The sequence below is a fragment of the Pogoniulus pusillus genome, chromosome 6 (assembly GCF_015220805.1).
Source record: "Pogoniulus pusillus isolate bPogPus1 chromosome 6, bPogPus1.pri, whole genome shotgun sequence".
Classification (NCBI taxonomy): Eukaryota; Metazoa; Chordata; class Aves; order Piciformes; family Lybiidae; genus Pogoniulus; species Pogoniulus pusillus.
The window spans coordinates 10998284-11012441 of record NC_087269.1 but is presented as its reverse complement, the minus strand read 5'-3'; the positions used below and the strand labels follow the sequence as shown (position 1 = coordinate 11012441).

The 14158-nt window shown below is 42.0% G+C and overlaps 1 protein-coding gene across 2 annotated transcripts in view; it reads right to left on the bottom strand.

Moving 5' to 3' along the window:
* Window positions 1–13694, bottom strand: part of SORCS1 (sortilin related VPS10 domain containing receptor 1) — a 425391-nt gene extending 411697 nt beyond the window's left edge. For both annotated transcript variants that reach the window (XM_064144430.1, XM_064144431.1), the window contains exon 1: window positions 13514–13694. The gene's annotated coding sequence lies outside the window, so the exon portion shown is untranslated. The remainder of the gene's footprint in view (window positions 1–13513) is intronic.
* Window positions 13695–14158: the final 464 nt, after the last annotated feature.

Here is a 14158-nt window from a genome sequence, read left to right as displayed (position 1 = left end):
GGAGCTCCGACTAGATGAGCTTTCGAGGTCCCTTCCAACCTCTAACATTCTGTGGTTCTCTCTAGTGAAAAGCAAGCAAAGTCAAGCAAACTTCAAAAGCTCTGTTCCTTGCTTTCTGATGAATGTGGTATATAATACCTGTTATAACAGTCATAACAGTCTGTAATACCTGTTACTCTACTAGCTGAATACACACCACTTTGGATCATTCTTACTGGATTCAGAAAAAAAACTAACAATCTAATTTACAATTCAAACCAAAAGAGCAATTCTGGGACTCGAAACACTGGAAATATTTCTGTTTAACCTGGAAACACTCAAGCTTGTCAGGAGCTAAACCTCACAAAAAAAAAAAAAAAAAAAGTCAGTCAGTCCAGCTGACTTGCTAGAAGAAAAACTAAATCCTGCTTTGCTAGGAATAAAATAGGAGGATCTCTCTTCAATGCCTGCTTTTACAGCAGATACTACAAAGTATTTTTGCATTGCTAAGGCTTCTCCTCCTGCATTGTGTCTCAAGATCACTGTGATTAACCAAGCATGCAAATTGTGTCATCCTAGCCTGCCGGTTCTTAAAGGAGTTGCCAGTTCAGGTCATAATGTTTGGCTCTGTTATCTTAACATGCATTTCAGTTTCAAGGGAGAAGCCACAATCATGACAGGCTCAGTAAACAGGCTGAAGCTAAAGACAGCAACTACATTCTGAGATGCAACAGAAAGCACTTACTGTCAGACTTCTCATGCTCCTCAAGCTCATTATGTCTTTTCCATTATACCCTAGTCGAGCAAAATAGCCACACTACCTCATTATATTGCCAGAAGCTAAAGCTACTTGCCAAAAGTCACCTGGGATTTCCCCTTGTGCCCTTATGTCTGCTTGCATTGTCTTCCTTCAATCTTCAGGTCACACTGCTGTTTACAATTATTAGCAGTTCAGTTTTATCTTTGATGTACAGAACCTTTCCCTAGCAGAAAGTGTCTTTTGCTTTCTGACTTGGTATTTCCACCAACTCTCCACTTGCCAGTGCTTCAATAATCACTTCAGTTGTTCAGTATGTCAAGTTTTGAGTAGTTTCATCTTAGTCTAAATTTCCTTTCTGCCTCTCCAGAGACTTCTGATTCCCTGGAAATGGCTCACATTAACATGGACAGGGTCTCCCCTTTGCTAGTGCTTTGTCATTTCATGGATTTTGCTGTTCGGTAGGACTGCGGTTGGAAGTTTTCAAAGCTGTGCTCCTTTTGATGTAGCAAGGGCAGACAAAGCCAGTGGCTGAAGTAGAAGCCTGTGAAAGTTGATTATGTGATTAACAGAGGATAGCTGTATTTAAGGAGAAAGTCATTGGCCAACACAGCGACAGAAGTCTGCTCTTCACTCCTCAATAGAGTGGTTACAAATGAAGAAGAAAATATTACCTGAAAACCAGATTTGAGCAATATAGAAGGAGTTAGACTCCTTTTCAAACATGTTTTTCCAACTAATACTCTTGCATGGCTTAAAATTATCCTGACAGAAAAACAATTGAGCCAGCTTTTAAACTAATGATACAATCCCATGGATAATTTCCCCTAAATAGCTCAAAGATGTGACCGAATGAATCATCTATCATCACGAGAAGCAATTTTCCTCAATGAGTTCTACCTGCTGGATATCATAATGCATTACAGATTGAGTAAAAGCCTTCATCTGAAATCAGACTGAAGCTGGCTTTGGAGCAAAACTGAAACCCTGAGGGGAGAGAACTACAAATATACGTAACAGTTCCTTGTGACTCGCAGGTTCCACCTGTCCCTCCCCACACCAAGCAGAGCATCTTGTGAGGCACTCCCACGAGGATGCAACTTTCAGTCTCTCTTTGCAGATGTTATTGACATTAATATGGGCTTTACTGCTCCTTGACATACTGTCCAGCATCTCACAGGTGTCTCAACAGCATTAGCTTTTTGTTCAGGTTCTCAGGCTGCCACAATTCCCTAACAACAGAAATTTGTCCTTGTGTACTAACCAAATCCTGACTTTGAGAACTAAAACAGAAAACACATGATCTATTTGGAGACAAATGTGAAAATGGTTTAGGTATGATGCTAAAGCAAAACACTTATTGTAGCTTGGCTGGATCTAGAGTGAGGCTTTGATACAAAGTTCTTTGATTCCAGAAGACTCTTGCTAACTTTAGTGAAATCTGGATCAGTTTCTGCAATGACAATTAGTGCAGCACAACTGATGACAGATCCAGACTACAAAGGGTTACTGGAAGTCACAACCTAGAGTTTGGCTGCCTTGCCTCTAGCCTTATGTCTGAACTTTTAGATAACCTTGCACTGAACTACCAGAAAGATCAAACTCCTATTATAAACCTGATTATATAAATCCGAGGTGATGGAAAAGTAGGTTTTGGCTGCTGAAAGACAGCAATATGTAAGCTTTTGTTAGTGCCCATGAACTTGTAAGTCAAATGTTGCTGGTATTCTTAAAATCTCCTGGGCCAAATGGAAATCCTGTGCTAGATACGTTGGGTGAAGATTCTTCACTGACGGCTCCAAAGCCCACCCTAAAAACACAGAGGAACTTCTGAATTACAGCATCCTTCTGGAAGAAGAAATATATCCTTATTTCCACTGTGAGGGCAAAGCATGTTTAAATGTCCATGTCCCTGTTCTCTCTGTTCTCTGAAAAATTCCTAGAGGGTTTAGTAGTAAAGTGCCATTTTATTTTCCTCATGCAAAATGTGACTGTTTCCAGATTACAAAATATTTCTAAAGCTGTTGTCATTAAAACATAACTTGTTTGGTTTTTTTTCTGTTCAGTTTCCAAGCCATTACGTACTGGTGAAAGCTTCTAGATTGCCCTCACTGGAGTTTAGTAGCTAACAAAATAGTAATAAGAATTATTTCAGGGTCTGAGTCCAAAACATAGCTCTGCCAATAAGTTTGACTTTGCTTTAGGCTGAATTATCCCCTCTTTAGAAGGCACATAGATTTGATCTCTTGCCCATTCAATCCTTTATCATTCCCAGATGAAAACATTTTTATTTGTCATCTGTTAGGCTTCAATTCAGTCTCACTTTCCAACCAATACACTTCTTATCCCTAGCTGTTCCAATCTTAGCTGGCTCAAGTGAAAGGATAACTCTCTGGAAGATGATTTTATCTACTGCAGAACACCAAATTCTTCTTTATATACCTCATAGATGTTTTGTCTCCTGTTTCAACATTGCTGCCAACCCAAGCAGCAGAAACCTGATTAAACCCTGCTGTAGCTGTCAACTTTGAGAACATTTTTAGGGCTCTTGTGCTACTTCACACTGGCCAACATACTCTGGCTAAATGGACAGACCAGTTGTGTCTAGAACAGGACAGTTGCCTCTGTGATGGGTATTCTGCTATGCAACATCAGCTCCACCAGCATTTACCCCTATAATGCCATGCACAGAAAAATCTCTTGCAGTTTTCCTTCACAGGGGAAGTGCTGCAGGTCATCTGGATGGAAAACCCTCCAAGCTGTAGGTATAGTGTAGCAATCCTTGACTCATTGCATTGACCAGATCCATTTTAAATGTGGTACTGAGCTGTCTGCAAGTAGTAAAGTTATTTTTTGTATCATAATCTGCAGCTGAAGGTGAAAGGCTGTCCTTAAACCAACACCACCAACTTGCTCTCCTTGAAGCAGCTCTGCTTCAGCAGGACATGCAGTGAAACAGAGCTGAAGCATTAAGCAAGAGGCTTATTCAAAAAACAAACAAACAGTCAGGACACCGGGCTTCTACAGGCTGAAAAATGAGCGAAAGCTCAGGAGGACAAGGGCAAAAGATAAATGTACTGACTCATTTTTCTGGTAGAGAGAAAAACCAGAGGGGTGAAACAGCTGAGCCCAAGGCTCCGCAAACGCACTTCTCACACCGCGCGTTTCAATGGCTGTGACAAAAAAGAGCCACGAGCAAGTCTGCAGCCTTGCCAAGCCACAAGCTTTGTCCCTGGCTATTCTGTCTGAGTCACAAATAAGCAGTAATTTATATTTTGAGGACTTGCCTCAGCGAACAGAACCATAAAAACAATTCCCAGCCATTTGTTTGTGGTGTTGTTTGTTTGGATTTTTATTTTCTGAGGTTAGCATTTATTTTAGATGACACTTTTTCTCCCCTTTGGCCGAGACAAGATATTTTCTCCATGCCTTTTATCAAACTGACAGGTGATATTGCTTTAAATTGGACACTGCAGCATCAACAGAGGCTTTTTCATTTCAGACCTGAAGCGTCAGTCTGGTGGATGAGAACTCATTTCGCCCTTTATTTACTAAATGCAGATTGGGGTTTCAGGATCAGGGAGAGCAGGAGAAGGGGAAAGGGATGCCCTGGGTGATAATGGGAATAAACGAGGGAGGACAGCAATAGAACAGCACAGCATGAAGCAGGCGAGAATTTACGGTGGGGTGATTAGATGACATCCATCTTCTTGTCTATAAACCATTCCCACAAGCATAGCTTTCAAATTCACTTTGTCCCCTGTCATGGCTTCTTCCCCATTACAGGAGTAAAAGGTGATAGGGGGTTGCAAGGATGTTCTTGGCATATCTCTGTGTGCTGTGGATGTAGCCAAGGGAGATTCAGATCAAAGCTGAAATACAGTTTCAGACAAACCCTAGATTCCTCTGTTTCTCTTGAATACAACAAGACCCAGCCTGAGGCCCAGGAAGAAGCAGTTCCATGAAGAAAGGAGGGAGATTGCTTGGCTGCTGTGATGGTTTGCCCAGTTACTCCTCAATATCTAAAGGATCTAAGAGCATATTACACAGAAAAAAATCATAACGAACTACTCCTGATCCTACACTGGAGACAATGTTTCTAGACAGTGTCAATACAGATCTGTATTTTTTGAGCTGGAAATACCTAACACTCCATTTGCAAAATAGCCTCCCAGAGAACATTTTATCTGTCCCAGCGATGTACAAACAGTTATCAACCCTGAAATCTTAAAACACATTTTTAAGGAGACTTCCTTTTCCATACATTCCTCATGCTTATTTATAAAAGGTTGGCAACTTCAAGTGAAACCATGAACACACACAAGCTTCATAATCCTCTGTGTATTTCCACCAGTTACTGGTATAGACTCACTTTCATAACCTTTAAACATCATATTGAGAATACATATGTGAGCAGATTACTGATACTGAACAAGCAGGGAATTCTGCTGCCTCTCTGCACAGGATCTCCTGCTGCTAGAGCACCAATTACTTGGAAGGAGGTAGGACATTTCACTGTCATGAAAATAGAAGTAGGATTCAAGCACAGCAATTGTTGCTGAAAAATTAAGGGAAGGGAGAAAGGAAGGAGAGCTGCCCTTGTTTTATGTTCTAGAACTGTTATAGTAGCATCTGTGACAACACACTGCTGGATACTAGAGACTGAAGATCCAAATTCATGCCCAAACTGTCTTTGTGCTTTCTTCTCCCAGGTCCCCTCTTCTGGGGGGGGGAAAATCTAGTGATCTCAATATTGCCTGCACTTTCTTTCCATTATTTATGGTGACTGGTACCTATCTCGAGGAGAACTTTATCATTCACATTTCCATGAAAAGGCAGCCAGAAGTCAGCTATGTGAGAAAGTTCCTAAATAACTTCTGTGATTCTCTGTAGCTATGGCTAGGTCCTGTGCTTTAGCCACACAGCTGCAGCTCACAGATGCCTCCAGTGAAAAGTTCATCTTTCCTTCCCTTTGACTGCCCCTACCCATAACCGTCCCGAGTACCAAATGGAACCACAGGCTGACCCATTAAACAGCCAGTGTACTTCATTCTTATCATCACAAGTTCCCCTAAATGCTTTTAAACCAAAAAGTGAGCTTTTCCTAGAGCAAATAATTTTGTAAAGAGACAACTCAAAGTGACCTGATGAAAAAGGAGCGCTAGAAAAATTTTCAGCCTGAAGGGTTTCACGCATTGGAAGGCAGGTCAAAATCAGTTGCTGGTGTGGCTGCTCTCACCTCAGTGACTCTCTGGGGTACAAAAAACTCACAGTCCTGTCTGCTTGTTGGGAGTTGTCTCTTTCTGTACCCATAGGGGTTAGCCTGTGTGCCCATGCCCACTTCTCCCCACTACTGAGCAGAGCTATTGGCTCTGCAGCTGATTAAGGGTGTCTCTTCTTCCTACCATGGAGTCTGTGGCCACCTTTCAGCTGCTGCTAAGGGATGGAGCAATGTTTCCATCCCCCAGGGTGCCTCCACCTGACCCAGTCATTCTGTTACTTTAAAAGATTGCCAAGATATATAGCAGAAGAAACAAAAAGTGGGAAATAATAAATAAAATAGGTGCTGTCTACTACATAAACCAAAAGGATTCCGTCAGTGACCTTGCAAAGGGCCAGAGAGATGAAAGGAGCAATGCAGGGGTTAGCCCTTTAGTTCATCCCATGTCTGCCATCACGTTCCCACATAACTCCTGTGCTCTCACTCAGAGGTGTTTAGCATGGAAGCATTTCTCTCAATTCAAGGCACTGCTGCTTGGAATCTCCACCTGGAAGAAACCTAAGTGATAGCGTCAGTGGGACAACGCAAACAAGCATATCAAGTCTCAGCATTGACATGCTGTTGCTGTGCCTTTCCAGATGGTAGAGGGACTCAACTAAATGATGAGATTCATTTGCTCTCACAGGATCACAGGATGTTAGGGGTTGGAAGGAACCTCCATAGGTATCAAGTCCAAGCTCTCTGCCAGAGCAGGACCATAGAATCTAGTTCAGGTCACACAAGGAGGCATCTGGATGAGTTTTGAAATACTCCAGAGAAGGAGACTCCACAATCTCCTTGGGGAGCCTGTGTCACTGCTCTCTGACCCTTACAGTGAAGAAGTTCTTCCTCATGTTGAGGTGGAACTTCCTGTGCTGTAGTTTATACCCATTGCCCCTTGTCCTATCATAGGGCATAACTAAGAGTTTGTCCCCTTCCTCTTGATCCCCAGCCCTCAGACATTTATAAACATTGATTAGATCCCCTCTAAGTCTTCTCTTCACCAGACCAAAAAGCCCCAGGTCCCTCAGCCTCTCCTCACAGGGCAGTGCTCCAACCCCTTAATCATCTTTGTAGCCCTCCCTTGGGCTCTGTCCCTCCTGAACTGGGGAGCCTAAAGCTGAATGCAATATTCCAGGTGAGGTCTCACTTGTCACTACCTGCTGCTGGGCTTTTGCTGCTTTCTGGCTGGTACCACTAGAACTGGGAAGCACAATGAATATACAAAAGGAGCCTTTCACCTCTTTTCTTATTTGGAAGGTGTATGTCTGTTATGGACACTACAAGATCCTCAGTCCCCACCTCAAAAGAAATACAATATTTTGCAGGCTTTTGCTTCAAGACAAGAAAACAATTTCACCTAAGAGATCATTATTACATTTAGCTTTTAATCTGAAGGTGAATCAGAACAGGCATTAGGAATTCACAGTGAATAATTGAGCAGGTAGGTGAAGACAGTTTCCTAAACTTGTCAGAATTTACAGAAGATCATGGGAACAAGCAAAGCTCTGTGACTCTGAAAGGTCTGTGATGCTGTCAGCTTTTATGCCACATCAACATCTAGAAAGATTTAGGCATATATAGCGTGAGGAATGTTAAAAGAACTGAGGTAGATGAGATGGCTTGTGTTATAGTAGTGATTATAAATAATTGAAGTATCATGACAGGCAGAGAAAGTCACTTTACAAAACCACAAAATAAACTAAAAATCAACCCAGAAGACAAAAAAAACCCAAACCTGAATGACACAGAAACCCAGCAATGCAAAAGGTACAAATAGAATATGCAACACTGTGCCATCAAATATTTAAAATGGCAAAACAAAAATAGTTCACCTAATTCAAAACTCAGACTTATTCTGTTATGTACAAGAGAGACACACAGAGTTCACATACACGTGCAAGAGAGCTGCAAGGTGCTCTCCACATTTCAGACTGACTCCTGCAGAGAATTCTCATCCATCTCCTGGTCAGACATTTTTCTTTTTGCAAGTCTGATAAAAGCTGCAGTCAGAAATGCAAGCAGGTGGAGCAAGCACAGGAAAGGCAAATGTGATTGCGACCCAGCGTTCAAGATGCTCTGTATATTGAATTTGGCCTACCTCTGCCACTCCAAACTTCTATTTAAATTCTACCTTGATCACCTAGCAGCTCTAATTAAACTGGTGGTTACCTTCCCGAGTTGTGTTAGCCAAAGTCTCTTGAATTTAACTCTTGTGAGTGACTGATGCTTCTGCATGGCAAGAAGGAAACAAAAGCAGGGACACAGGCTAGCATGTGTGATCTACCAAGGAATTAGATGGGGCACTGACATGGGTTGGGAACTTCCACACACACATCCCCACTATTGAAAATTATCAGACTAGCTTGGCTTGGAAGTAATAAGAAGCTATATTTACAGCATGGCAACACTGACAAGCATATATACCCAATACATTTACAAGTATTTACAACTATATACAAATTAGAAACAATACACAAACCCAAACTCCCTCCTGAACAAAGAAACTGCCTAGAAGGGCTCAAAGCTACCTCCTCTCTATCTCAGACAGGAAAACAAAAACAAAACCCAGCAAAGCTTATGTGTTAATTGTCAGCTGAGATCAGAGGAAATATATTAGGGCAGATCTAAGTTAAGAGGAAGTGATTAGATACAGCAACACAGCCCCAGGTGAGGGTGGTTGTTTATATTTTGGCTTTTTATCCCTCTCGGCCAACCAATGAATGGCAGAGACTTAATCATCATTTTATTTTCACAAACGATGTTATCATTTCTCTCATTAAAATATTCCAATCAGTCTCAAACCAGCACAAGCACCGATTCCTAAGCTGCTAATGCCCTGGGGAGAATAAGCCATTTGGGGACAATGGGAGATTCTCTGCAAGAGTCTTTAGGAGCAAAATATATGGACAATACAGGCTTCTGTAGTAGCTGGGGAGGGAAAAAAACTAAAAGACCACTTGGGTACTCAGAGCAAGGTGACAGCAACAAACCAGTCTGGCTCCTCCTTCATTTTTCTTTGCTGAGCTCTCATCTCCTATTTTTAGTCTGTACCACACCAACTACCACTGCTTCCCATCACAACCACCCAGTGCCTGATCTCTCCAAGTAGGGAGCTGTCTGTCCTGGTGTAGTGGTTTGGGTGTTACCCACACCCTGCACTTTGGAAATCACTCAGACTAGACTCAGCCAGCTCTGGAAATTTGAATGAAGCTTATATTCATAGCTTAGCACAATATACAAGCAGATATTTACAGTATATGCAGAAATATACAAGGTAAAAGGTAATACAGTAACACAACACCCCTCCTAGAAACTGGAGTCCCCAGGAGGGGCTCCCCACTATCCTTCCACCTTCTCCCACCCCTCTAAACCTTACCCCAGTACCAAGGAAGAATGGAGGTTCAGCCAGGGGGTGAGGAAGCAAAATGGGTTAATCAGAGAGACAGCAGAGAGGCTACAGAGGAAAAAAACACAGCTCAGAGCTCCCAGACAGAAGTGTCTTATCTACGCTTGGATTCTTGTTCTTACACCTCTCAGCAAGCCTATGAGTGAAGTAGACATCAGCACTGTTTCTCTTTCATAACCTGTGATCTAATCCTTCTCACCAAAACATTCTAGCTAGCTTCAAGCTAGCACACCTGGCTACTGGTAAAACCTGTTCTGATGAAGGCTGAGTTTCTCCTGGATTGGCAGAGAACCAGAAGACTGTGCCAGAGTGAAAATGACTCACTGCTATCAACTCATCAACACCCACTCCTTTCCTCTTCTTAACATCTTTAGGACCCCTCACAAAATGCCAAGGAAAAACAATTCCTCAGTTAACATTGTTTCCAGTTGAGAGTGCAGAGGATTTGGTAACAGTAAGTTTTACCATCCTGTTTCCCATCAGCGATTTACATATGCATGCCTGTAGCAAAACAGATAATTTCCCATTCAGCAAACAAATGCTCTTTTATAGGGACTGAACTTTTAACCTATGTGTTTCCACAGGAGCAAAGAAAAGCAGAGGCAGGAAGGCACCAATTAACAAGCACAAACCTATTACTGATGCTAGTCCTCAGGAGAAATACAATAGGATATACCTAAATTGGTGCCATTTCTTCAATGACGGTGAAGCAATACTGCTTGACACCAGCTGAGGATCTGATCCTGTTAATCTTCATTGACTCAGACATATATTTCCCAAAGCACTTCACTAACTGGAGAAATGAAATGCAGCTAAGATTGGAGAATGAGGGTGCAGCTCTTGAGGAGAAGGAGGGCAAAGGGAAATTACTGGCAGAATTTCTGCTCATCTCTGAAATGGCAGTACAGACACAGGGGATGAAAATGAGATGATTCTGAATGCTACCTGCACCAAAACACCTCTGTGAAATCAGTCATCTTGGTCATCTCCTAAACAAAGATACTGAACATCCCTGTTCCTCACCAAACAGGTCAGCTCTTGCCTCACTCCAATCTCCATAGGAGATTCTCTAACAGTTTAACACCCCTAGGTGACACCTCTGCCATCCTGTAGGGCCTTGCAGCATCTCATTCACTGAGTTAACCCCATGCAATCCAAGCAGAAAGCACCTGGATTTTGGGGACACAAGAGCATGTAGTAAAACTGTGTTAGGTTTCCATTAGGTGGCTTGAGTAGATTATTTAGAAAGCCCTTGAAGTATTTAGAACAGTTACCTCCAACTTCAGATGAACTATTAGGGGAAGAAAGTCATAAGACAGACAAATGTCACCTTTGAGCTCAGGCCACATCAGCTGTCATCTGTGTAACCCACTTTAGTTGCCAACGTGCTCAGTTACAAAGAAAGAGGACCCCAAATTTTTCCCCAGATACATCCTTAAACTATCTCTGTCACTGGGAAGCACTCACAAGGACAAAGCTCTCATCTTGAAAAGACTTTCTAAACAATGAAAAAATACTATTTTTTTTTAAGCAGTCACCATGAAAAAATTTGTCTGGATAAAGTAAGAGAAGTGCTTTACAAAAAACCCTTCATTTCTAGCCTCCTTGTGATGAAGAAGAGACACAAAAGAGATACAAGGGAGAAGAAAAAATTCTCTGCAGCAGCTTCTCTCCATAGAATTATACAATCAACCAGGTTGGAAGAGACCTCCAGGATCATCCAGTCCTTCCAACTGGTCACCCAGCCCTATCCTGTCAACTAGACCATGGCACTAAGTGCCTCATCCAGTCTTTTCTTGAACACCTCCAGGGATGGCAACCCCACCACCTCCCTGGGCAGCCCATTCCAATGGCTAATCACTACTCAGACAAGCTCGCTTAGGACCCTATAGAAGCAGCAGGACTAAGAACTGAGGAGGTCTTCCAGTATTTAGGAGACCACTAGGCACAAAGTCTCCCTATTATTTAACAGCCATAGTTTACAGGAGGTGATAATACCAGGGATCCTGCTTCTAGGTGCTTCAGCAAGACAGTCACAGACTCTAAGTACTTTCTTATATGGAGACTATATATCCTAAAGGGAACTACTGCAATATACCCACATAGAACACCTCAGTCATATTTGGAGCACCTTAGGATACAGGACTGCAAAGGAACACTGAAGGCAGGTGGTTTTGCTGAGAAAAGGCAATCAACAACACCCCTTACACAAATGCAGGAGTGGATTGTGTGAGTGTTCAGTTTTAATAAAAGGAATGTCTCAAAACCAGTTCATCTGAGGGAACAAGGCCTTGTCTAATTTTTGCATCCATTTGTAAGCAAATAGCCCCAGTTTAATAAATCTGTTTTATTGTGATGGGATCTCTCTTTTTTTCCTGCCCAGCCTTGTTTGTGCACCAGGGAGCAACAGCAGTTAAATCTCCTGTTCCGTGGAAAGGAAATATGGTCACAATTTTAGTTAACAATCTAGGAAAACGTTTTCACTTGTTGTGAATAGCAGAGCAGTTCACAGTGTAACCAAAGCAAAAAAAACCTCCAACTGTGCCTCCCAAAATTGATTTCTTTCCCCCCCCCTTTTTAGAAAACAATAATCATCTCCCAGCATTTTCTATGACCTCTCGATGTGGTCATGTTAGCCTACAGACTAACAATAGGACTCTAATGATGATAACTTTTAATCTAAGGAAAAAGTAACCTGGGGATTTGATATGAGAATTAAACTGGTGGAGGGTCTAGAGAAGAGACTTTATAAGGAGCAGCTGAGGGAACTGGGGTTGTTTCAACTGGAGAAACAAACACTGCCAAGTTCTGTCCTGAGCATTCAACTACCTGAAAGGAGACTGTGGCAAAGTGGAGATCAGTCTCTTTTCAATAATAACAAATAATAGGGTAAGAGGAAATGGCCTCAAGTTGCACCAGGGGAGTTTTAGATTGAATATTAGAAGAAACTTCTTCTCTGAAAGAGTTACTAAGCACTAGAATAGACTCCCCCAAAGATGTTTAAAAGACACAAATGTGATGCTAAGGGATGTGTTTTAGCACCAAACTTAGCAGTTAGATAATGACTGGACTTGACTATCTTAAAGGTCTTTTACAAACAAAACAATGCTATGATTCTGTACAATCCGGAACAAAAGACAATGCCAGGGTATGTTATTGTCCACCTTCCTGCTTCCTTTGCTTGGTTCTAAGCTGAGTTTTAAGGACACCCTCTTTGCTTCACTATGGGGAAAGATGAAAGGCCAACACTTGTAAGATGCAAGTCCCAGAAAGTCATGTGTTGAAGTACTTTTTAGGATGTCAGATGGTGTTAGTACTAGGAGGAACTGAGCAAAACTAAAAGTGGATAGATTCAGATTGGATGTTAGGAAAAAGTTCTTCACCATGAGGGTGATGAGACACTGGAACCTGTTGCCCAAGGAGGTGGTAGAAGCCTCATCCCTGGAAATCTTTAAGACCTTGCTGGATGGGGCTCTGAGCAACCCGATCTAGCAGAGTAGCCCCCTCAAAACAGGTAGGGTGGAAGTAGGTGATGCTTGAAGTCCCTTCCAACCCTGACAAGTCTATAATTGGCCATAAAACATTAGGAAAATTTGCTCTGCTAACTGAGAACATTGTTTGACCCATCTTTGATAGCTGTGCTTTTCCAGATACTTTGCTGGTTAAAAAGGTTCAGACATAGCCTCCACGTTGCTGGAGAATGACTGGAAGCAAACAGGAACTCTGTTTTTTTCAGATATGCAGACAGGCAGCATAGCCTTTGTGCTGACAAAACAGAATTAATTTTACACTCCCTAAAAAGGAGAGGAAACCAACTTCACACACAGAGCCTCCACAAAATAATTTCTCCTTCAGCAAGAAATATATTCCTAATCACACAAGAAATCTCATGCAACCCTGTAAAAACTATCACTTGAAATCCAGAGATAAGCAGAGTTACCAAACTGTTATTCCATTGCTTATATTACTTCCTTGGTATGGAACATTAACATTTTATAGCCACTTCAAGTTGCAGTTAGAGCATACATGAGTGCATCTTTTGCTGGACTCAGGCACCAGCAATTTGCATCTATGCTTAGAAGAATAATGAATGATTCAGATTACTTACTATTCAGGGCCTTCTGGATCTTCCCTCCATACGTAATTGTATGGCATAAGGACCATATTGCAAACTCCAAGACTGATGCTTTGCCGCCTTTGCCTTTTTCTTTCTCCTCGCTCTTAAAAAAGGCAGCAGCATAGCTGACAGATACAGCAGGAAACCACACTCGAGACACTGCTAGAAGCAACTGAACAAAGTCAGGGAGAGAATTAGTAGACTCCCAAACTGTGTCTCAGCTGAAGAAACTTATTCCTCGTTAACCACTTATCAAGGGTTAGGGCTGGGCCAGCCACAAAATGAGCAACAGGTGCTCTATATTAACCTTTCTCAAAGAGAAGAGAAAGGGAATAAGGGGCAGAGACTGATGAATTGTAGAAGAAAATTAAAACAGATTAAAATAATTACAGAAATAATACCACTAAAATCAAATATATACAAAACTGATATCAAACTCAATCAAACTGATGGCAAGTAGATCACTGTCACCACTTACGCTGTGGGCAGGCACTGGTGAAGTCCCAAATGTGACTCAGAAGCAGACAGGACCTAGATCCAGGATCTGGGTTCTGGAACTAGTTTCAGGAACACATGGGTCAGGATCAAAAGCAGAATGAACAGATCCCTCCCTGAATGCCAGTCACTGAATAAGAA